We start from the raw sequence: 25,152 nt of genomic DNA, 5'->3' as shown, positions 1-25,152 counted from the left end.
AATACTGCACAATAAGTAACAGTGGAAAAGAGGAAGACAGCTTATAAGAGCACCCTTTTTGTAAACACACACCAGTAGGGTGCTTTTACATTATATGCAAACATGACACAAAGACAGCAGACTGTGTCCTATTTATTTGGCGCACAGTACCACTTTGCACAATAAATTATTTTCAGTGTTATCAAGAACTTGCGGAAGAACGAAATGTTAAAGCATAATCTGTGAATTACATATAACGCAAATCATTCTTGGAAGATTTTTTTAACCAAGTTTAGTCTAGCACTGTAAATTCTAAAAGGCCCACTAAACGTATGAAGACCATATCAACATGCCTAAGTAAATAAAGGGGAGGGGACACCAGTTAGCTCTGCTTATTTGTAGTTAGTACTACGGAAGAGGGCCTATGCAGTAATGCAGGCCCTCTATAAGAAAAACAGAGGGATGTGTGCCAAAACCATTTAAGATGGCACTCCCCCCCCCCCCCCATCCATCTCTGGAAGAACAACACGAAAACTTCGTGGAGTTTTTGGAGTTCGGTGTTCTCCACTCCACCTCTGCATTTTTCTGAGTGACTCGCCCAAGGCATTGTGATCTATTCCTGCATCACAGCGTTATCGTCCCGTATCCATTCAAGAAATAAAATCAGCTTTCATCTAAAACCTGCAAATTCAACTTTCCCTGAACCAGACAGTTTCCCAGAATTAAGACGTCATAGGGTACCTCTCCTTATCTTATAGACATAATCGACCTTCTTCTCTCTATAAGAGTGATTCCACCATATCTTCGTGCCTCAAGAACTATTTTTATTCCCAAGAAGGAAACCTCTACATATGCTTCAAACTATAAGCCTATTACTATATCACCAGTGATTCTTAGACTTTTCCATAAGATATCGGGCAGACTACTACAGCACGACTACCGGCAGTGAGTCTTTATCCCTTCAGATGGCTGTGCCGAGAACATCTACCTCCTTTCCTATCTTCTTTCAGATTCCCGACGCCGCCTTAAGGGAGCCTCTATACATGGCGTCCCTGGACTTCCAAAAGGCCTTTGATAGTGTCTCCCTTCCTGCTATCCTTAGAATGCTATCTGTTGCTGGATGTCCAGAACCATTTCTTACCTATGTTAGGGAGCACTATATAGGTGGCTCCATCTCTATCACAACAGGGGACTGTGTGACCACAATACTCGGGGTGCGGGGTGTTCATCAGGCCGACCCTCTATCTCCATTCTTCAAGTACATCAGAGATGAGTTTCTTCACTCTCTTCCTAACCATATTGGTTACTCTCTAGGTGCCTCTTTCTTCAGTGCTATGGCCTTTGCTGACGACCTTATTCTCGTAGCCACCACAAATAGATAGGCTTGCCGGAACTCCTTGACCGGGCAGTTGACTTCCTTCATATTAGCGGCCTGAATATTAATATTGAGAAGTCCGATTCATATGATCTTGTCCCTTCAGGTCATGACAAAAAGCTTAAGGTCGAGGGTATAGTTTTCCCTGCATGCAAAACCATTGCATGCTTTGACCATCCTAGAGGAGTGGTGATACCTTGATGTTATGTTCACTCCAAAGGGGGAGGTCTTCTGTCCTTTCTGCCTTAGAGTCTGGGCTTACCGTTTTGAGGCGAGCTCCTCTTAAGCCCCCCAGAAAAGGCTCTTTATTCTGTCCTATTATCTCCCACCTCGATTTTACCACAAGTTGGTTCTTGGTATGACATACGTCTCGGTACTGCCCTGAATGGATAGAGCCGTTAGCTCATGGCTCGGATTACCGCCAGACACCACAATATCGTATTTCCATGCACGAGTGAAGGACGGCGGGCTCGGGGTCCCCATCACTAAGGTGGTTGATTCTAGAATAAGAAAACTGTAGCTTCATCCTCTGCTATCTGTAGAGAGGCTTTTCATATAGTATCCAAAAGTACTTTAGACTGTGAAAAGGTGGGCCCAGTATCAGGGCGCCAAGATTGGGACAGCAAGAGATGAGGATAAGAGATGGGCATCTTTGCTTTACAGTTCTGTAGACGGCGCCTCCTTAGTAGTCACACTTGATATCCCCCACAACATTAGTGGATAGTGACGGGACTAGATTACTTCCTGGTTTTGAGTTTACTGATTTAATAAGGACTAGAATAAATTCCCTGCACACTAGGGCCCACACAGCCCGATGGGGCAGTGAAGACATTAGCTGTAGGGCTAGCTGCCGTTACAGTGAGACTTTGTATCATATTTCCCAATGCTGTTTCCAGGCACATGGACACCATGTGATCTCCATATTGGCTAACCGTTTTAATAACAAAGGTTGGGAGACCACAGTTGAACCACTCTATAGAACTTCACTGGCGTCAGAAAGCCAGATATAGTAATGAGGAGAGTGTGGTGTTTGGGCGATTGATGTTCAGGTAGTGGATACTGGGCACTCACTTACCTATTGCCATAAGAGCAAGGTTCAGTACTACGAACGAAACGATGACCTTGCCTCGTAAATAGAAGAGGAATTTGGGGCGGATCCTCGTTTTACCAGCGCCACAGTCACTATGAACGGCGTATGGAGTGCTGCTAGCTATAGTAACTTCTTTACTTGGTTTATCTAAGAGCGATGTTGAAGTTATTTCTTTGAGGACCCTGCAGGGTACACTGGTGGCCTGGCGTGACCATCAGCGTATGACAAATAGGATACCAAGAACTGGCGTCGGGTGATACGCTTGTAATCTTTCTTTTTATTATTATTATTACGGCGACTCCACGGAGTCCTTAGACTCATCGAGGGAGGCCCTAAACATCATGTCCACATTCTCACGGTATCTATCATATCTTGCCTTGAACTCACTCACTGTCATAGCATGCACAACACTCTGATTTCACTCAATTAGCACTCTAAAAGTAAAGAACCCAGCTCTAACACCCTTACTAACCACACTCTTGCCCAGCTTCCATAGATTTGCCCTAGTTCTCCCACCACCAGTCCTGATCTCAAAAATATCCTCTGAATTAATCCTATAAAAACCATTCAGCAATTTGAATGTCTCAATCATATCGCCCCTTTTCCGCCTATCAACCAATTTCTGTAATCCAGAGGCGAGTGACCAATTTCTTTGGTCACTCGCCTCTGGATCCTCTCCACCTTTCCCCATCAAGAAGAAACCTAAGTGATAAATCTGGGCACAGTAGTTGAGATGAGGTCTTATCAAGGCTCGGTATATAGGAACAATAACCTGCTTGTCTCTGCTCGTCAAAGTATTTTTCAACAACCAAGTGATTTAATGAGCTGATTTAGCCACTTTAGAAATGTGTCCCCTAAACTTCATCTCCCTATCCACCAACACTCCCAAGTCGCTGGCCTCATCAATCTCCTGGAGTACAGTTCTACCAATGTGGTATACTGCTGCTAATCTTTTCACCCCAAAATGCATAACCTTACATTTTGTAAGGTTATGCATTTAAATTGACATCCATTCCAGTTGCTCAGAACTCCAATAAATCCAAATCATCCTGCAAGATTTTGACATCTTCTGCATTCACTATTGTCCTACCCAACATTGCATCATCAGTGGAAAAATGAACTGTTCCTCTTAGATCCTTCCCTATATCGTTAATGAACAAATTAAACAGCAGTGGTCCAAGAACAGAACCCTGCGGCACACCACTAGTCACAGGCCATCTTTTGGACTCTACTCCTGAATAAACAACTCTATGATATCTCTCCATCAACCACCCTTCTGTCCATCTCACCAACCCTATATCTATTCCCATATATTGCAGTTTACGGATTAGAATTCCAAGTAGTATCCTGTCAAAGGCCTTAGCCAGGTCCAGCAGTATCACTGTAAACCCATTACCCTTATGCAGTTCAGCCGTCACTGTGTTATAAAACTTGAGCAATTACTGAGGCATGATCTACCCTTCACAAAACCATGTTGTCTCCCATACAGTATCCCATTTTCATCAATCCATTCCTGTATTTTTCCCTTGACTACTTTCTGCAAGACCTCGACAATAACTCCTGATATGCTGATCGGTCGGTAATTTGCAACAGATAGTCTTGGATCCTCCTTTATGCAGTGGAACTATTTTCCCCCTCTTTCCACACCTTTGGGAATAAAAAAGACCCGAGACTCAGATTAAACAACATGGTCAAGGGCAATGATAATTCTTTAGCCACTTCAAGTAAGACCCGTGCTGGTATACCACCCAATCCAGCAGATGTATTCAGAGTATGGTTCTGTAATAGACCATTAACCTCCACCTCATTCATCACAACTCCCGTATAAACTAATAGTTCCTTTATTCTTTCAATGTCACCACCTGGATGATATACTCTTGCAAAGTGCTCAATCAGTAATTCCACTATATCGACTGATTCAGTGAACTCCTTACCATTGGCATTCCTTAAAACCATTCTGCCGTGTGCAGTTTTTTTTTTTTTTTTTTTTGCTTGCAGCATATTGAAAGAACTGTTTGGATTCTCTTTAGCATGCATAGCTGGTTTCCTTTCATAATCCGCTTTTGCTTTTTTTTTTTTTACCACACTCGTTACCCTTCTGGCCTGCGCTTCATACCGTTCGTGTGCCTGATTGTCACCTTTCTCTTTAAATTCCCTCCACAGTTGTTTCTCTTTTTGCAGCTCAAGCAATGGTGTTATTCATCTATTTAACCCCTACTTGATTTATTATTCGGATTCTAGGTATACAGTCAGCCACTGCATCATGCAAACACTTCTTAACCGCCTCCCATGCACTATCAACATCCAGCCCTTGCAGTTTTACATGCCATGGCACTGAACCAATCAAATTCTTAAGCTTATCATACTTGCCAGCACAGTAATTCCACATATACCCTGTCTTAATCGAAAATTCCACACCTTTAACCACCTCCGAGGTCAAGACCTTATGATCACTCTCAACAATAGGTGGCAACATGGTTATATTCATTACAGTCAAATTAAGCACTCTCAAATGCCTATTATTTTCAATTACATGCTGTCTCAGATAGTTATCCTTTAATTATTGAATAAAATCCTTTTCCTTCCTCACATGTGTCCTCTCCTCCTTCCAATCAATGTTGCCATTGTTGAAATCCCCCATGATAATTACCCTACTTCCACTCATTTCATCAATTTGTTTATGCATACTATCTCCACCATCTATTCCATCACCTGGTCTATAGTAGCACCCAACTGTATATTTGTTCTGCCAGTCTCAATCTTACACCAAATAGCCTCAAATGAGCTCTTTTCACTATCCTGCAATACAACTTCAATTCTCCTTGGCTACAGTTCATCAGCTGTCATCAATAACATTCTCACCCCCATTTTATTTTCTCTGTCCATCCTAAACACTATAACCTACACATTCTATCCCACTAACTATATCATCTTCTGTCGGCCATGTTTCACTAACGCCAATAACCTTGGACAGGAAGAGAAACCAAGGCCAAAAATTCGTCCTTCTTGTTCCTAATACTCCTGGCATTAGTATACATGAAATGCAGAGGTCCCTTTGTCCCACCCCTATCTTGATGCGTTATTCTAACTATCCCATTCCGATTACTTGTCCTTAGTACTGGCTCGGGTACATTATATACAGTCTTACCATCAACTGTCTCACTGATGTCCGCATATCTCCCCCCCCCCCACACACACACACTTCTTGATAGTTCTAGTTTCCCTGGTTCTGCACATCCATTTTCACTTCATTCAGCAACACTTTTTCCAGTCTCCGCACACCAAATCCATTCAAATGCAGGCCATCCATCTTGTATAAATCCTTTCGCCCATCAAACTCATTCGACACATCCACGAATTCCACACCACACTGTCTGCATAACCTGCGCATAAATTTATTTGCGATTATGGCCCTCCTCCTAAACTCCTCTCTGTCGTACCGCGGAAACAGACTCACCATCCTAACTCTGTCACTCTTTTATTTCGCACCTTTAACAACACTTTCAAGTCCTCGCTCATAAAAAATTGATCTCCTTTCAATTCGTAACACCGCCACAACTATCAATTCTTTTACCCTCTGTTTTTGCGCTCTCACACTCTCACTTACATCCTTAAATTTCGGACCCGGTAAGTACGATTCAGTTAAACTCCCATCTATCACACCTCTGAATAACGAGTCACTGCACAACGCTCTTTCCTTCATTTCTGAAACTCTCTCACTCTTACGCTTATTTTTCCTTTCAAACACTTATTTCCGTTTTGCAGGTGCCAAGGCACTCTGGAAAGCGTTTTGCAGGTGCTCCAACTGCCGTTGCGCACCGTGTATTACTCCGCATAACCTTGCGATCTCACTCCTTACAAATAATTCCTCATTTGTTTCATCATTTAAACCATTTTCTCTCTCTGTATAATTGCTTTCACTCTCTATTTGATCACTGCTCTCATTGCCATCTTGTACAAATCGCAATTTCCTATCAAGGCACTACAATCACATTCTAGCTTTCTTCAACCACAACAATCTCACGATCTGACACATACTTCAATTCCTCACTTTCCACACAGTCTCCCACCACTATCATTTTCCATCCAAACTCCAGACTCTTTCGGGAAAGCATACATCCCACACATATCACACTGGACAAACTCCCTCACATTAAAGTTTTTGAACAATGGCGTCGTATTTTTGGAAGCCATTGTTTTTCGTCGCATTGACGCCATGTGCTATTCTATGAAAGGTATCTTTAAAATACTAAGTTAAATATAACGGAATTCACACCAAAATCAAACAGGCACAACAAGCTACCAAAAATAAACAATGCCGTTAAGATTTAAACCAATATTCCAATTTTCACTCAAAATTATACTTAGCTTTCGGAAGCTCTCTGAAAACACTACACACCATGTAGCCCTCTAGCGGAGTGGAGTGATCTTTATGTAAAGCCTTTATGTAAAGGCTTTGGCCTTCTTAAGTCCTTTTGGACGTTATGTAAGAGTAGCACCGCTCTATCAGTACGAAGCATAATAAAATAAAAATGATTTTTTTACATATTACGAGCTTGTAGTTACATATTTTTACATACTCATAGGAACAATAAGGAATATAGCCTGAATCTCCCGATGAATTTGACCGTGAAAGAGCAAAAAGGAGAAGACACTGGAAATGGAACATATTGATAATCTGAAATGATAAATTATATATATATATAGCATGCATAACAGAAACAAAGAAAATGCAAAGTAATGTACAAATTAAATGTCACAGTTTTCAGTACATACAGAAAGAGAGATAAATTGATATAGGAATAATACAGGAGGGTTTTCAGAAAGGGAGAATACTAGTCGAAATACGGTGAATAAAAATAACATTGCAAAATAAAATTCTAATCAGGGCATATAGTCTCAAGGAAGAAAAACAGAAATTGAATTCTTGGACTGTAAAATTATCAACTTAATTAATAATACTGGCAGAAAAGTTAAATGCAAAGACTGGAAACAATGCAGTTTCAAGAACATATGAAATACTTTTCCTTTCTTTAATCCATAATGTAGTGAACATATGAAATAATTGAACTCAAATGGAACAACATCATTAATTATAGAAAACACATTTATAATAGTGCGGCGGACACACACACACAGATTTAGTTTACAAGAGTCAGTATAAAACAATGGAGAAATAACAGTAATTTCACCAACGATATTCTTTAGTAATAAAAAAGAATACTAAATCCAGATGAAAAATAGGATATCATAGGGATACTAATGGGAAATTTTCGACTCCAACAAAATACAAATAAAGAGATAACTAAGAAAATAAATTTAAGACAGTAGCATAAGATATAAGAATACTTTATCAAAAACTAGTGACTTTGAAAAAAAAAAGATCTCTATAAGCGAAAAATTTAAAAACAGACAAGCAGATCTTACTAAGCATTAGGACAAACACTGGAAAAAATTTAAACAAAATGGATAGCCTGGTGTGTGTGTGTGTGTGTGTGTGTGTGTGTGTGTGTGTGTGTTAAGAAATAAAAACCCTATCAGAAATCAAAAGGTAGTCTTATATTCCCAAATATTTGTTAAATACTAATAAAGCTAAATATGTAGCATATAAAAGAATGATGAGCAAAGTAAAAATATCGGGACGGTTAATCTAAACAATTGAAATATTATTCGTGACACCTCCAAAAAGTCTGAAGACTCATCGCAGTAGAAATACGACTCTTATGGAGCAAAAACAAAATGTGGAGAAAACCTTGAAGCCAGAAAAAATGCAGAGAAAACAAAAAAATTAACATAAGGTCATCTGAGTATTGAGGGGGGGGAAATCAACCAAAACGGGGCAAACTTTTCTTTAAGAAAAGACATCCCTAGTGAATGGAAGAGGAACATTACAATGCAAATATTTAAAAATGGAATAAAATAATATTTAAACTCAACATGAAATAATGAAGTTCTAACAAAAGAATCTATAAATCAGTGGTCCGAGTATTAATATAGAAAATACTTGTGAAATGGGGAAAAAAATTAATAGTGAAAACTATGTAATAGGGGGGAAAACGATTTATGTAACAATAAATGAATGAATAGATAAAAACAGAACGGAATGGACACTAGACTGAACTCAGAGTAGTTTAATAAGAAATTGGAAACCAAATTTCGCAGCGCGCACGCACACGCGCACACAAAGATTAAACTCTACATGCAAGTGTTATGAACGCAACAAAGCTTAAGCTTACATAAAAGATGGAGAAACATTTACTATTAAGTTTACATTGTTTACGTTTATAATATAAAATTAAAAAGTACAAAATTCTGTGTAAAATTAACGAGTCCATAAATATCCGTTAATTGCAATTATTTATCGCTATGATTACTGCCATAAGTACAAAGGCTACTTAATTATTTTTCTCAAAAGTAACCATTAGTCTTATTTCAGACTGTATAGTAAGCTATTTAACTGTAATACACAATAACTTCTTGTATGAAAGATTTATGAGTTCAGTTATTGTTAAATATAACTAAGTGCAGTTTATAATTAAATTTAAAACTCGATTATTTCCTTATTTTATCTAAGATTAACGTTTATGCTATTAATAACGTTATTATCAAAATCGTATGGTAAACATGTTACAACATATTTGGGATAAAAAGTAAGTTGAAGAAGTTTTTTAAAAAAAAAAAGAAATTTAAAAATGTCATCTTTATTTTGGTTGCAGTTTATAATACGATATCTTTCGGTTGAAGATATTCTACTTAAAAATATCGTCTTATCTGTAGTCGAACAACGAGTGCATAAAAGACAGTGTCAGGTGAAATGTCTTGATTTAATAATTAGAAACGATAATAAAATAATGTTTAGCAAAGTTTAAACTCTCGATTTTTGGACGATACGCCTTTCCAAATTGTTTTCTCGTAAATGAAATTTAAACTTCTGTTCAAGTTAAACGTATGCGATAAAATGCCTAAGGAAAATTAAGAAAACACACTTCTTCAAGTTAGATCTTTAATTTCAGTTCTCGTTAGTGTAAGCCAATATTTTTATTTCTGTCATGGAACATGGTAGTGGCGTACAGAAATTAGTAAGGAAATAGACGATGGTGCAGCTACTCTGAGACACGTGCAGTCGACTTTATTTCTATATTTAGCAGCGCAAAGCGAACCATGCACTACCTCACAGAATATGGACAACGAAATGATGAAAATCTAGAACTGTTTGCATATCGTTTCCTAAACAGTACCAGTTTAAGCAGCTTATAGGAAGGACACTAACAGAACGAGGTGAAGAAGCTTCTTTAAAAAATACAAGCCAGTAAAAAAAAAAAAAAAGCTAACCCTCAAGTATGTGCCACAAATTTATTTATACTGTTATCATATTGTGTACGAGTCTGAATAAAGTAGATTTATTTATGATTATTTTCTTTCTTTAGATATCATACGCTAAATAGCCACATTTTAGAAGATATGAATTTTCTATAAAGATATTACTGATTTACAGAATATAATATGGTTTAAGCAGTATTAAACTCGAAGGTTACGTTTTTTTTTTATTTTTTGTTACATTTTAAAGCACTCTTCTAATAGGGGATAGGAAAACAAAATAAAATATAAAGTATAAACTTTTTTCATAGAGGAATTCGAAAAATTATTTCATCAATACATAACAACAAAAAAAAAACTATTTACAAACGGTGGTAATATTTCGTTTTTAATTATTTATTTTTACTTAGAAAGTAGGATAAATCCTTAAATTAACTTAAATATGCAAAATTATACGTTCATGAAGGAATCTACAGAACGTAGCTACACAGCAATTCGTGTGGCGTACCAAATAAGATTACTGAATTTGTACATATTACTTTTATAAAGCAAGCATACCTTGTTCTCTCTCCCGTTGTTTCTCCACCTTTTCACACAAATAAGCTTTCCACTCTACTTTACTGTAAAGACATTTCCTAATCCGATCCAAAAATGTTAGTCTCACGCTTGATTCAAGAACGCTGACATCCTCTGAGATCATTCTTATTTTTGACACTCATCAAGACTGCACGAAAAGATGAGTAACGAAATGGAGTGTCGTATTTTAGCTTTCTATATTAATTTATTAATTTAAACACTTGGCTTATAATAAACCACAGCATAGCGCGCACGCCTACAGTATCTCGAGGTGTGTTATCTTCCGGAATTGTTTACACAGAACTGGAAGTAGCGTCCTACAGGAAGTTTCGTAAATTGGATTAAAATAACGACCTCTATTATATTGAAATATATATACTTCTTTAAAACATAGTTTTATGCAAGACAAATTAAATCTTTATTTTTAATCTACAGTTGACGCTTCTAACTTGAATTGCCAGATACAGCACCTTACCTGTCATACTAATGCGCATTTACACAAAGCCTCAAATACAGGGGTAAACTGAACAGCGGCAGAGAGCACTGTTCATAGCGCACTCTGTTGTTCAAAAAATAATGTTTGAATCGTCTGCATCATGCAAGAAGTAACGAACATGGATTTAAAGTTAATGGAATGAAAATGTTTCAGAAGATGCAGAATTAAATATTTTTATTTGTTTATTGCTTTTTGCAATATTTTAAAAGTAGGTTCTGACATTCCCAAATAATTTCAAAATACATCGTACTTATTTCAGTTACAAAAATTTAAGTTTGGTAGGACAGTGTGTGTGTGTGTGTGTGTGTGTGTGTGTGTGTGTGTGTGTGTGTGTGTGTGTGTGTGTGTGTGTGTGTGTGTGTGTGTGTGTGTGAACTGCTCTTTCTCACAGTAAGTCAGAACAAAATAATGTTCAGGATTTGCAGTTAAATTTTAAATTAAAATACAAATCAAAGTTTAAAATAAATGTTAGTAATTAAAATTGAAATAAAAGAAGAAATGTCCAAAAGCTATGCATCCGTCGTCTTTCCCAGACTAGTCGGTGACCACCAAAAGATTAAGGGATAATCCGATGTCACATTTTGGGAATTTTTTAGGACTCGCTTCTACACTCCAACTAGAAAAAAAAAATGCACTTATCTTCTTTTCCGTCCTCAAAATAGGTTGAGTCCCAAATGAATAAGAGTCTTCCACTGTTCTCCAAAAGCACGCCCTTTCATATGCTAATAGCTTTGAAAGTCCAATGCAGTTCTAAGGACTTTATGCCAGCTGGTCTTCCCCTGGATCTTATATCCTCCACAGTACCCTCAAATAGGCGAAGAGGTCTGTCCAGTTTCATTCGCACAATGTAAACAAACCGACGGAGCTGATGCTTTTTAACTATGTTAAGAATTGTTAAGTTGTGTACATATATATGCACATATACATATAAACAGTTAAATCGACACCTGGTTCGCCGTGGATACTGAAACAAAACCACGACGCTACAGCAATCTATCATCCTCAGATAAACTCGGCACAAGCTTCATAGAAGACAGCAGAAACCCCCGCCAGAACAAAGAGAAAAAAAATTAAAAGAAAAGTTCAGTGCAGCAGTGATAAAGACAATCAATGGATATTGATTGTGTGTAAAAAATAAATGTCCTCTTATTTTTATGCCAAATTTTTTAGTAATCTACTTACTTATTACAATCAACATCTTAATATGCTGAGTAATATTAAGATGTTGATTAAAACGTATTATTATTAATGGACGCTTTACCACACTTGTTTGAAAACCGAACCTTGGTTACAGGTCTGGAATTTTGAGTGAAATGGAAGAAAAGGCTTGCAGAAGCATACTTCCAAGAAGAACTATTTCTTTTATTAGTTGGGACTAATGTTTGGATCAGGAAAAGGAAAAAAACGAATCAATCAAATCAAGAAAAAATGATAAGAAATATTCATCGAAGATAATACAACTCGTCACCATATTTCATGAGAAACACAGCATTCGAGACTATCTGCAGTGAGGGGCGCCAACAGAATAAACGGGAATGCACCGACAGGTAAGAAATGAGAGATGATATGAAGGAGCTACTGGAAAAAAAAGCGAAAATGAAGAGTGAGCGAATTAAAATTGTAAATCTATTAACAGAAGCGAATTTTGAAGGACAATTACTGCAAACGGTGAATGAGTAAATAGTGCGGGAGAAGTAGTGCGGATTACGAATGTATGGTGAAAATTCAACGGATGAAAGGATTTATATACGAATGGTGAACTGTGTTTGAATGAGTATAGAGTTAGATGTCTGAAGAAAGCCCTATTCAGTGAGAGAATGGAAATGCAACATCAGAACTTTAGGGGAATATAAGTGAGGGTGTGTGTGTGTGTGCGTGCAGACGTCCTTATGTAAGGCAATTGAGTTTGAATATGGGAATCACCAGAAGATGCTGAATGTTTTACCAACTCTGAAGCAAGGCTTAGTAATACATTCCTTGAGATTCGAATGAGGAAAGGATATGCAGAGGGAAAAAAATATAATTTCTCAAGATAATGTGAGAAATTATCTGAAATAGAGTGTGAAAGTGCAAAAATCGGGGTTTAGGAGTGCTGGATCTTGTAATATCATCAAGTTTGACCATAATAATACGAGTCTTTAATACGAGAATTTTTTAATACGAGTCTTGCACTTGGTCAAGTTCCTAAGGAGTGGAAGAAGGGCACGATTGTGCCACTTCATAAATGAGGTGATCGAACTCAAGCATCAAACTATAGGCCTATCTGTGTGTCAGGTGTTGTGGTTAAGTTGTTGGAGAAGCTTGTGAGAACTAGGATCCAGAGTTGGGTTGACAACAGTGGTATAATCTTTGATGGACAGCATGGATTTGCTAAAAGGAGGTCATGTTTTAGTAATCTACTTACTTATTACAATAAAGTGACTGCTTCCTTGGACAGAGGAGAAGGATAGTAATATACTTGGATTTCGCAAAAGATTTTTGATAGAGTACCTCATGACAAGTTGACAGTCATACTAGAGCAGATGGGGTTGGATATTAGATTAGTGCATTGAATTGGAGACTGGCTATCTGATAGATATCAACAAGGTGTGTATGGGGGTGCAATATCCAGGAAAAGGAAAGTCACTAGTGGAGTGCCTCAGGAGTCTGCTTTAGGACCATTACTATTTAACTTGTATATTAATGATATTGGCGAAGATTTGGATGGAGATATTCAGTTGTTTGCAGATGATGCAAAGTTGGGACGAACCATAAAGAGTAGTGAAGATGTTGTGGCCTTGCAAGAAGACTTGAATAAATTGAGTGATTGGGCAAGCAAATGAGGATGTGAGTTCAATGTTGTAAAATGTAAGGTTTTAAAATTTGGAAAACAAAGATGGGATGCAGAATTTATGCTTGGAGAAAATATATTTTTGGAGGTAGAGGAAATAAGAGACCTGGGGGATGATAGTGGATAAGGATCTAAAATTTAGGGGACACATCGCCAAAATTGTGAAGACAACATAAAGGCTTCTGGGAATGATGCGGAGGACACTAACATGTGGAAGTGGGGAGATTCTTGTTCCGTTGTATAAGGCTTTGATTAGGCCACACATAGATTATTGTGCCCAGATTTGGTCACCGGGTTTTCAGAAGGATGAAGAGCTGTTGCAAAGGGTCCAAAAGCGACTGACTAAGGTAGTTTCTGACCTCTGGAATGTTGAGTATGAGGAAAGATTGAGAAGATGTAATTTGCAGTCTGGTGGAGAGAAGGTAGAGGGGGGGAGATATGATGGAGACCTACAAGTTGGTAAGGGGTTGTTATAAGATTAATGGTGGAGAAGTTCTACAGAGAATAGTGGGAGATCAGGGGAGAACCAGAGGTCATCCCTGGAAACTGTATAAATAGGGTGTGAGTGGGGGAGTGAGAGGCAGGTTTTTTTCGTGCAGAGTTGTGAATGATTGGAATGCCTTGCCTGAGAGTGTAGTGTCTGCAAGGAGTTTGAGTGTGTTTAAGACACGGTATGATGAGATGTGTGTGTGATAAAAGGACCTCCCAGATGAGTCTTGGGTAATAATAATAATAATAATAATTATTATTATTATTAAAGCAGCATTTTTCTGCATTGCAATTTGATCTTTTGCGAAACATGCAGAATTTTTAGTGAAGGAGTGTCTCTGGAACTAAAGCGTAGGTGACTATGACAATCTGAGGAGGTAGCTTGAAGCATTGCCTTGGGTAGAAGAATCTGCACAATATTGAAAGCATATGAGAAATGGTCAGGCGATGTTTGAGGGAAGAAATATCAGATTATGTACCCAGGGTCAGGAAGATAAACCAAATGAGATCTGTAGTGAAATTGGAAGAGCATAGAGACACTGCGCTCGTCTACTAGAAAAAATCTGCGATAGCTTTTCCCATTGAAGGTGAGTTAACCGATCTCATACGGCATCAGGAGGGTTTTCTTCTCACGGAAATTCGGAAATTTGAATCACTAATTAGAGCCACTACCACTGGGCTACACAGGCCTCGATAATATTGATATGAAAAGAAAAAGTATGTGTATATTTATATTCAAAGAAAATTATTAAAAAGAAATTAAGGTATTCTAAACTGTGTACAGAATTTTGTACAGAGCAGGAAAAAAAACTATCTTATTTGTATACAGCCATTCCTCGACTTACGTATGTGATCCCATAAGGGAATAGATAGCATTTTCGACTATATTTTTGAACAAGACGCAAGCGAGTGTAAAGTAAAAAGGTTTCTATTTAGTAACAATACATCATGCAACAATACAGTGGCAACAACGCATTCATCGGCAATATCCCTCGGCAGTCGGCACGTGGATTCAACAGTTCCTCTGTTGATTTTGTGTTTAAAAAATTTTGCGTATTTATCGTTAAATATTTCTCGATATATTGAGCAACATGGTTCCTACACGCCCAATTAAAAGACCTAGTGAAGAATCACAAAAAAAGAGGCGAGCAATTAATCTTGAAACGCAGTTGCAAGTTTGCGATAGTGAGGAAGCAACGACAAGGTCCTATCGGTGATTGGAAAAGCTACCCATCATGCATAGAGGAGGACCTGGACTAAAACATACCCCCTTACCACTATGACCATAACTGCTAAGGCACAGTCACTTTAATATGTTGAAGGAAAAAGCAGGAGCCGATTATGACTACGAATTCAACGCTTCTTCCGGTTGGTTCATGAGATTCAAGTAGCGTTTTGCACTGCATAATGTAAATGTATGGTGAATCTGCAAGTTCCGATGAGAAGGATGCCAAGGAGTTTGTGGAGGAATTGGATAAAATTATTACGGAGGAAAATTATTTGTCACAGCAAATATTTAATATTGATGAGACCTCCTCGTTTCGGAAAAAAATGCCAGAGCTGACACTCATCGACAAAAAAGCCAAAATCTGCGATTCTGTGTTACGATTCTGTTAGGGGATAATGTGGCTGGATGTAAACTGAAATTATTTGTGATATAGCACAGTGTGAATCCAAGAGCCTCCAAAAACTTTAGGAAGCATACACTTCCAGTTCATTAGCGGAGATATAAAAAGCTGTGAATGACTCAAAAAAGTGTTTGCCGATGCCTTAATGAACTGTAATGAGAGTGAAATGGAAAGCCATTGTGTGAAAGAAAATGTAGAATTTAAAATTTTATTAATTCTAAATAATGGTCCTGGTCATCAGTCTTATATCGATGATCTTCACCAAGTTCAAGGTCATGTTTCTTCCTCCAAACATTACTTCATTGATTCAACCGATGAATCAGGGAGTTCTTACAGTGTTTAAGGCTTATTATCTACAGAGAAGTTTTTCACAAATCATTTCTGTTACTGAAGGAAACAACCAGACTCTCATGCAATTCGGGAAAGCATTCAATATTTATCATGCTATTAAAAATATTGTTGTAGTTTGGGATGAAGTGATCTCTCAGTGTATGAGTGGCACATGGAAAAAGACATTAAAAAGGTTTGTGCACGATTTTGGAAGTTTTGAAAAAATTTAAGACCTTTGTAAATTGAGTGAAGAAATACTGGCCTTAGCAAACAATCTGAATCTCGAAGTGAATGATGAAATAGTTCAACTCATAGAAAGTACTCCTGAAGAGTTGACCAACGAAGAATTGGCCGAACTGGAGGAATAAATTGTTGCAGGTCTTGCAGAAATGCTCTCTGCACTTAGCGATGCTCTCAAAATGGTTTAAGACATGGACCCAAATGTTGAACGCTTCTTATTAATTGAAAGGAAACATGATGTGTTTGTTTACTATAAACAATTTTATGATGAAAAGAAGAAGAGGAACAAGCACAGCACATTGGGTATTTTAATTAAAAAAAAAAAAGTTACACCAGAAAAGCCGCAGCCTTGTCCTTCACATAGGGAAGGTAATGGAGATGTGATTGTAGAGATTTGGGTGATTATTCTCCTGTTTTATACTGGCATTAACGCACAATACAGTTTTATAATAAGGTTTAAAAATTAAAATGACAGTATACTTATTACAGTTAAGTCCCTAACCCCTATAACTCTGTTGATTTAATGTATCGACTTATAAGAACCGACTTACGTCGTGCCGGATGGAACGGAACCACGACGTAAATCGTGGGATGACTGTATATGTAAATACTGTATGATAATGAAAAAAAATCTGTATAATCCACATTGTTAATATTATAATAATATATGTTGTAAACAATTATTATTTAATAAAAAATATTATGTACGTGTAAGTATCTGCTATGTACAATTGTATTCATGTAATGTATTATGAATATTATGTATAAATAATAAAGTTTGAGTGAGAAAAAAAAATTATTATTATATATTTTTTTTCGATTCTGTACTAAACGAAAATATAATAATTTTGCATACATTGTTTTACATACAATATAACATTATTTCGTCTTCAGGGATTAAGTGTACAATTCTGAATGTATTCCTTTATATAATAATAATAATAATAATAATAATATCATATTCCTCCAATTTATACAGGTTAGAAACAGCGTTACATGGCACGATGCACATTGCTCATAGAGGTGTCCTTTGACTTCTTTCCAAACTGTGTATTTTGCATATATTTAGTGAATGTAATACATTGGTATAGGTCATTTCCTTCACAATTTAATTTTTCAAACGAAATCATAGAAAACCAATTAACCTCCCCGGCTCGAAATAAGAACTTTCAAATACATTGGTGTTCAAAAGCTAAGGACAAACTACATTTTTACCAGTATATGAAAAATTTTCAAGACTACAGCCAAATGTGGATATAAATTTATTGCCAGCTTACTAATGAATTATATTACACAAAAATGTATTATAAATTACGTACAAAATAAACTACAATATGGTATTTTGGCAAAAGTTACAAATTTCCAAAGGACGTAATTAAAAAATCAATGTACAGTGCTTACAGAAAACTAAGGGGAAAGATTTCAGTATGGAATATGTCTATCCAAAACTGCGATGCAGCTCTCACAACATCCTACCATGCTTAGTACCATGTGATTTAGGAGTTCTTGAGGCAAACCACTCATCTTTCAGAGCAACATAGGTCTTGTTTTCTAGAAGGTAATTTTGAGCAGCAATGCGTCTCCCTATTACGTCCCAAACGTGTTCTATGGAGATGAGATCTGGGGAGGGTGCTGGCCACTCGATTCGATTAATATCCTTGGCCTCCAGAAGTATCTCGACTGCTCGTGCATGAGTTGAAAAACTTTGTTGCAATATCGTTCACCAGTCATAGTCCCTTTTCCAGCACTTGTAGCTCGGTGTGACAATCAAGCATAATGTCTCCCCCACCACCGCCGCTAGTATTTTCACAGACAATCACAAACATCCATACCCACGGCGGAATTCGAACCCGCAGCTGGATTTCGAAAAGATCCAAGTACAGTATAACAAATATTCGCATTAAGACTAATAGCAGAGAAAGTTCGAAGAAAGAACAAAAAGATATACTGCTGTTTCGTGGACTTCCAAAAAGCATTTGATAATATTGACCAAAATATAACATGGCTGGACATTGGATACGCTAACCACTCAGCCAACCAGGCCGGCAACTCATGCAGTAGTAGCAGGGTTTTTTCAACTCAAAAAACCCTGCTATGGCTGTATGAGATTGGCAAACTCACCTTCAACTGAAAAAGCCCATATAAGGATTCCCCTCGTCACGACGAGAATCGAACCCAGGTCTTTTCTAATCAAAGGGCACAATGTTCAGCTATTCTCTGCTATTAGTCTTAGTGCGAGTATTTGTTGTACTGTATTTTGATCTTTTCGAAATCTGGCTTGCTCATCAGGAAGATGTGCCTCCATATTGCAGAGTCTGGTGGAGAGAAGGAAGAGGGGAGATATGATAGAGACCTACAAGTTGGTAAGGGGTTGTTATAAGATCAATGGTGGAGAAGTTCTACAGAGAACAGTGGATCAGGGGAGAACCAGAGGTTATCCCTGGAAGCTGTATAAAGAGGGTGTGAGCAGGGGAGTGAGAGGCAGGTTTTTTTCGTGCAGAGTTGTGAATGATTGGAATGCCTTGCCTGAGAGTGTGGTATCTGCAAGGAGTTTGAGTGTGTTTAAGACACGGTATGATGAAATGTGTGATAAAAGGACCTCCCAGATGAGTCTTTGACTCCATGAGGTCTTGGGAAATAATAATAATAATAATATGTGACCCTTCAGGAATTCTGTTAGTATTTTCATCAGCAGTTTTCCAAGATGAACTCATTAATGCAATAGTTCTGTAATTGGTACATTCTAAAGCACTGCCTTTCTTATGAAGAACAACTAAGACCAATTTTTTCCACTCTTCGGGTATATACCCTGATCTCCATATTTCATTACATGGCTTATGCATTTCTTTTACAACTGATTCTCTTCTCCCCTATATTCTCCCCATATTTCATTACATGGCTTATGCATTTCTTTTACAACTGATTCTCTTCTCCCCTATATTTTAGCATCTCATTTACAGGAGTCTTGTTGTTCTTGAGATGTTTTATAGCCTTATTCACCTCCTCTTCCAAGATGTCATTTTCAAAGATCTCTGCTGCTGGAGAGATTGCTTTTAGTTCTTTGATTACTTCTGTTGCAGTATTATTTAGTTGATTTTTATATAGTTCGCTGCAATATCTTGTCCATCTGTGTATGATTTCAGTCTTGTCCATCAATACTTTACCATCTTCATCTTTGACTGCTACTGATCTTGTTTGCCACTTCCTATTGACATTTCTTATAAGTTTGTAGACCTCTCTAGTTTTGTGTTCTCCATAGTACTATTCAATGTTTTTGCACTGGTCCTCCAACCATTTGGTTCTATCAGACCTTGCTGCTTTCCGTACTTCGTTGCACTGAGGGTATAACTGATCTATCTGCTGCCTCTGAATTATCTCTTTTAAGTTTCAGTTCTCTTTTCTCTTGTACAAATTTTAGGGTTTCGTGAGTTATCCATTTTTTGTTGATCTTTTCTCTTTCAGGAATTATTTCCTTACTGCTTTTTTAGCACTTCTTTTAGTCAGTTGTTCTGCTCTTGTATTTAAATTTTGTTTTTCACTTGGGATCTTAAGCTTAGTTTCCAATATGTTCTGATATGCTGTTCTTAGCCTGTCTTCATTTAGTTTCGAAATGTCTCTAGCTTTCTGGAACTTTCCTTTGTACTTCTGTTTCAGTCTTAATCTTATAAATCACTAAGCTGTGGTCCGAATCAATATCAGCTCCTTTGAATGATCTGCACTGTTGAACTGAGGTTCTCTATTTCTGGTCTATTAATATCAGATCGATCATATTCCTGTGTTTGCCATCGAAGGAGCGCCATGTCCATTTACGACAATCTTTTTGTTGGAATTTGGTATTGCAAATCACCAGGTTGTTATCAGTAGCAAATTCCAGAAGCATCTCTCCACGTTCATTCCTTTCTCCATATCCAAATTTTCCCATAACCTCTTCCCATCCTGTGTTATTTTTGCCAATTTTTGCATTCCAGTCTCCTCCAATAATGAGTATATCCTGCTTCGGCACCTCATCAATTTCTAGTTGTAGATTCCTGTAAAATCTCTCAATGTTTTCATCTGCACTCTCTGCAGTGGGCGCATATACTTGAATGGTCTTGATATTAAATGGTTGGGCACTGAATCTTGCAACCATTATTCTTTCGCTAACTGGTTTGTATCCTATCATTGCCTGATAGGCCTTGTTACTTAGCAGGAAACCTATGCCTGCTTCATGCTTACTTTCGTGACCAGAGAACTCTTCCACCATTTGATTCTCCTGACAGTGTCCATCTCATTTCTGAAATACCCAATATATCACATCTGTATTTTTTCATTTCTTCTTGAAGCAATTGCAATTTTCCAGTTGCCCAGAGTGTACGGACATTCCATATACCAATTGATATTCCATCCTTTACAGGTTTGAGTTTGATTTTTGTCTTTGTTTTCAGTAACGGATTTTTCGATCCAATCCTGATTACTCGATTGGGGACGTGGACCTTGTTTGATTGGGTGACGTCTGAGCCGGCATGAGTTTTTTCTTTTGTTCTTTGGCAACAGATTTCAATTGTATTTTCTTTTTACTGCCAGCACATTGACACTTATCTGACCCTTAGTCTTCCTTGAAGAGCTTGGGAGAGATGCAAGAAGGAGTATATAGATTTAGGCTTAGTGCTGCCTAAGCTCGCCTTGATGCAGTACTGTCATTGGACTTCTGTAGCATTTTATAGAGTTACTGGAGTTGTCCACTAACCTACCACATCCTGTTAGTATTGCGGTTTCTTGTCCAGGACTGCTTATTGGCTATTCGCAGCTAGCCACCATCTCTGGTGGCCATTCCCTGATCCGCAACCAGGGGACCGGGTGACATGCAGCTTTGCCTCTGGAGGAAAGACCCCAGACCAGATATTTTCCATACCCTGGTCTATAGCAGCATCCAACTGTATGTTTTGTTCTGCTGGCCTCTATTTCACACCAGATAGCCTCAAATATAATATTTTCACCATCCTGCAGTTGAACTTTTACTCTCTTTGGTTGCAGTTCATCAGCTATCATCAATAATACTCCCCCCCCCCCCCCCATTCTGTTCTCTATTCTCCCTGAACACACTCTATCCTTCACATTCTATCCTATTAACTATGTCTGACTAATGCCAATAATTTTGGCCCGGATGAACTAATTAATGCCAAAAATTTCTCATGCTTGTTCTGAATGCTTCTCTCATTAGTATACATAAAGTGCAAAATTCTCTTGGTCCCATTGCTATCCTGATGCTTTATACTCACTATTCCATTCTGGTTTGTTACCAGTGGTACTAACTTAGGCATATTATACACATTCTTACACTCTGCTGATATCTGCATATCCACTCAACAGCTACCCCCCCCCCCCACCTCAAAAGCTCTAGTTTCTCTGATTCTGCACATCCACTTTCACTTCATTCAACACCCCCCCCCTTCCTTTCTCCATCATTTATTATTATCTTTCATAATTGCAAGAACAAAAAAGGGATTACAATCAATAAGAAGCTGATTGTAATCCCTTTACAGAGTGTGAACTGGTTCTGGGCAGACTAATAACACATCAGGGAAATAACACATAGGCAGTAGTGCAGATTTTAAACATTTACATAATGCAAATAAACATCAATATCAACATGTATTACAAGCTCCGAACAATGTGGTTATTACATACATGACAATGCAATGCATACCTTTGGAAACATACTGTATTTTTGTGTACTTGCAGGATTTTATCTACATATATGTGAATTCAATGTTGCAAAATGTAAGGTTTTAAAATTTGGAAAACAAAGATGGGATGCAGAATTTATGCTTGGTGAGAATATATTGTTGGAAGTAGAGGAAATAAGAGATCTGGGATGATAGTGGATAAGGATCTAAAATTTAGAGGACACATCGCCAAAATTGTGAAGACAACACAAAGGCTTCTGGGAATGATGCAGAGGACACTGACATGTAGAAGTAGGGAGATTCTTGTTCCGTTGTATAAGGCTTTGATTAGGCCACACATGGACTATTGTGCCCAGATTTGGTCACCGTTTTCAGAAGGATGAAGAGATGTTGGAAAGGGTCCAAAGGAGACTAGCTAAGGTAGTTTCTGACCTCTGGAAGTATGAGGAAAGATTGAGAAGATGTGATTTGCAGAGTCTGGTGGACAGGAGAAAGAGGGGAGATATGATAGAGACCTACAAGTTAGTAAGGGGTTGTTATAGGATCAATGCTGGAGAAGTTTTACAGAGAATAGTGGGAGATCAGGGGAGAACCAGAGGTCATCCCTGGAAACTGAATAAAGAGGGTGTGAGTAGGGGAGTGAGAGGCAGGTTTTTTTTCGTGCAGAGTTGTAAATGATTGGAATGCCTTGCCTGAGAATGTGATGTCTGCAAAGAGTTTGAATGTGTTTAAAACATAGTATGATGAGCTGTGTGTGTGATAAAAGGACCTCCCAGATGAGTCTTTGACTCCATGAGGTTTTGGGGTGGTAATAATAATAATAATAATATATAACAAAGACTAGATTTTTAATCATTATTATTACATATTCTGGTTGTTACTTTATGGCATGATTTAGTAGTTATAGTGCTTGTCATGAAAGTGTCATAATCAGTGAGAACATGCTGGAATTTTCTTGTTTCAACAGTAACAACAGTTAATATACCAAGTGTTACGATGACTCACCACTAACCTGTAATGGGATATATTCCAGCCAAATGCAAGTAGTGCTTTGATTCTAGTGGAATAGCATGCCATTTTGTCAGGCAGAGTCAAGTGCTCATTACTTTACAACTCTTTCATATGCAGAGGTTCAAGGAAAGATATTCTGAAGTTTGTTCCTATCCCTAATAAAATAGCAAATTCATTACTGGTGAATTATTTTGTGAGAATAGAAGCAGAAATGGCCGAGTTAATGTCCATTTGTGTTATGTAGGAAAAAAAAAAGTTGTTGTGCAGGTGGTCTCTGAGAAAAAAAGTCTGCAATAAGACAGATATTCATTATTATACTATATGCAGAGGGTAGCTGAAGAGAAATTTCATATACATTCTTATATTCTTAAGGTCTAAGAAAGGAGAAATCTAAATACAGAAAAGAATTTACCAGTGCAGGTATTTTCAGCAGTTCAAAGAAAATGGAATCAATGATAAAACATAATTCCACCTTGGGAGGTATATATCCAGATATAAGAATGTGGTCTAGTGAAAAATCCATGGGTTACATGAAGTATGTTTGTATCCTCAAAATATCAGGCTATTATTGGCAATTTATTAATTTATTTTATTATTTTCCTGACCTCCATGGAATCATATGGCTTCATTTTTGTTGGGATGACAGTAATAATATCATTGCTACTTCACTCACTTGAAGTTATTATTATTGTTATTTTCTTGACCTCCATGCAGTCACAGGACTCATCATGGGAGATCAATATAAAATGTCTATTGTACCACTCCTTAATCTCATCCACCATCCAAACTTTCACCACCTTCTCAGGCAATTCCATGAATTCCTACCACTCTCCTCAAAAACTGTCTTCTTACCTCTTTACTCACTACTTCCTTTTGTAACTTCTAGGGATGACCCCACCCCCCTTGTCCTCGTTCCTTTCCTTCATTTTACCATATGAAAAATCTCCTCATTGTTAATCTGATAATAACCTTCCAACAGCTTAAATGTCTCAACATACCCCCCCCCCACCACCCTTTGTCTTCTATTCAATAAACTCTGCAGTCTGCATGCTCTCAGCCTATCCTCTAATCAAGACTGTATAGTCTTGATATCATTTTTGTTATCTGCCTCTGCACTCGAAACCAAGGTTATCCCCTTCAAATCCCAATGACTAGATCTGAGCAAAGAAATTCAGATGTGGACTGATCAAAGATTTATAGAATGGAACCACCACCCTTTTATATCTCATGAACAACATCCTCCTTAATATTGCTGCAATTCTCTGAGATGTCTTCACAACCTTTGCAATACTTCATCTAAACTTCAAATTTCTATCAATTTTCTTGCCAATATAGCTTGATCAAGTGAGTATGAAGCATTCCATCTGTGCATGCCAAATTTCAAAACCTTACATTTAATTGCATAATACTAAAATTCCCGTTCATATTTCCAACTTTCCAACTTATTTAAATCCTCCTGAGAAGCCAAAATGCAGGACTATTACTAATAACCTTTCCAAGCTTCATAATATTATTATTATTACCCAAGACCTCATGGAGTCAAAGACTCATCTGGGAGGTCCTTTTATCATCTGCAAAAAACTGAATATCTCCCTGTAGTATCAATATCATTGACAGAAAGACTGAACAGTAATGGTCCTGGTGCTAACTTGATATTCAAATTCTTATGTTGCAACTTAAAAACCAACTTATCATGTGGCACCCTGTCAAATGTCTTTGAAAAATCCAATGACAGCATATGTCTTACCATCATCCACAGCTCTTGTTACTCTATTGTAAAAGATAATCAGATTACTAAAACAAGAACAGCCTTAAACAAATCCATGCTGGCCTGCATAAATAATACTGCCCTCTTATGCCCAATTCTGTATGCGAGTTCTTATCAACTTCTTAAAAATTTTAACAAATACAGAAGAAATACAAACTGCCCTATAGTTTGATAAATTCAGTCTACCATCACCTTACCCTCCTTCCAATTTCTAGGAATCTTTCTCATTGCAAGATCTTCATTAAGCAGCCAAGGTAATGGCATGATCAGTTCTGCAGCACATTCCCTTAAAACGTGGTGAAATTCCATCTAGTCCTCCTGCCATACTGACATTTAATGTACTCAGTATTCAAAATA

The 25,152-nt window shown here is 37.6% G+C and overlaps 1 long non-coding RNA gene across 1 annotated transcript in view; it reads right to left on the bottom strand.

Moving 5' to 3' along the window:
* The window catches only part of LOC150105245 (uncharacterized), a 35,667-nt gene extending 24,838 nt beyond the window's left edge, over nt 1-10,829 (bottom strand). The window contains exon 1 of the long non-coding RNA XR_016548473.1: nt 10,320-10,829. This is a non-coding gene — a long non-coding RNA (uncharacterized LOC150105245). The remainder of the gene's footprint in view (nt 1-10,319) is intronic.
* Between the last annotated feature and the right edge of the window lie 14,323 nt (nt 10,830-25,152).

Source organism: Typopeltis vanoorti, chromosome 6 (assembly GCF_054136105.1).
Source record: "Typopeltis vanoorti isolate ZY-2024b chromosome 6, IOZ_Tvanoo_1.0, whole genome shotgun sequence".
NCBI lineage: Eukaryota > Metazoa > Arthropoda > Arachnida > Uropygi > Thelyphonidae > Typopeltis > Typopeltis vanoorti.
Note: the sequence above shows the minus strand (reverse complement) of the source record. Positions and strands in the feature narration are given on the sequence as shown.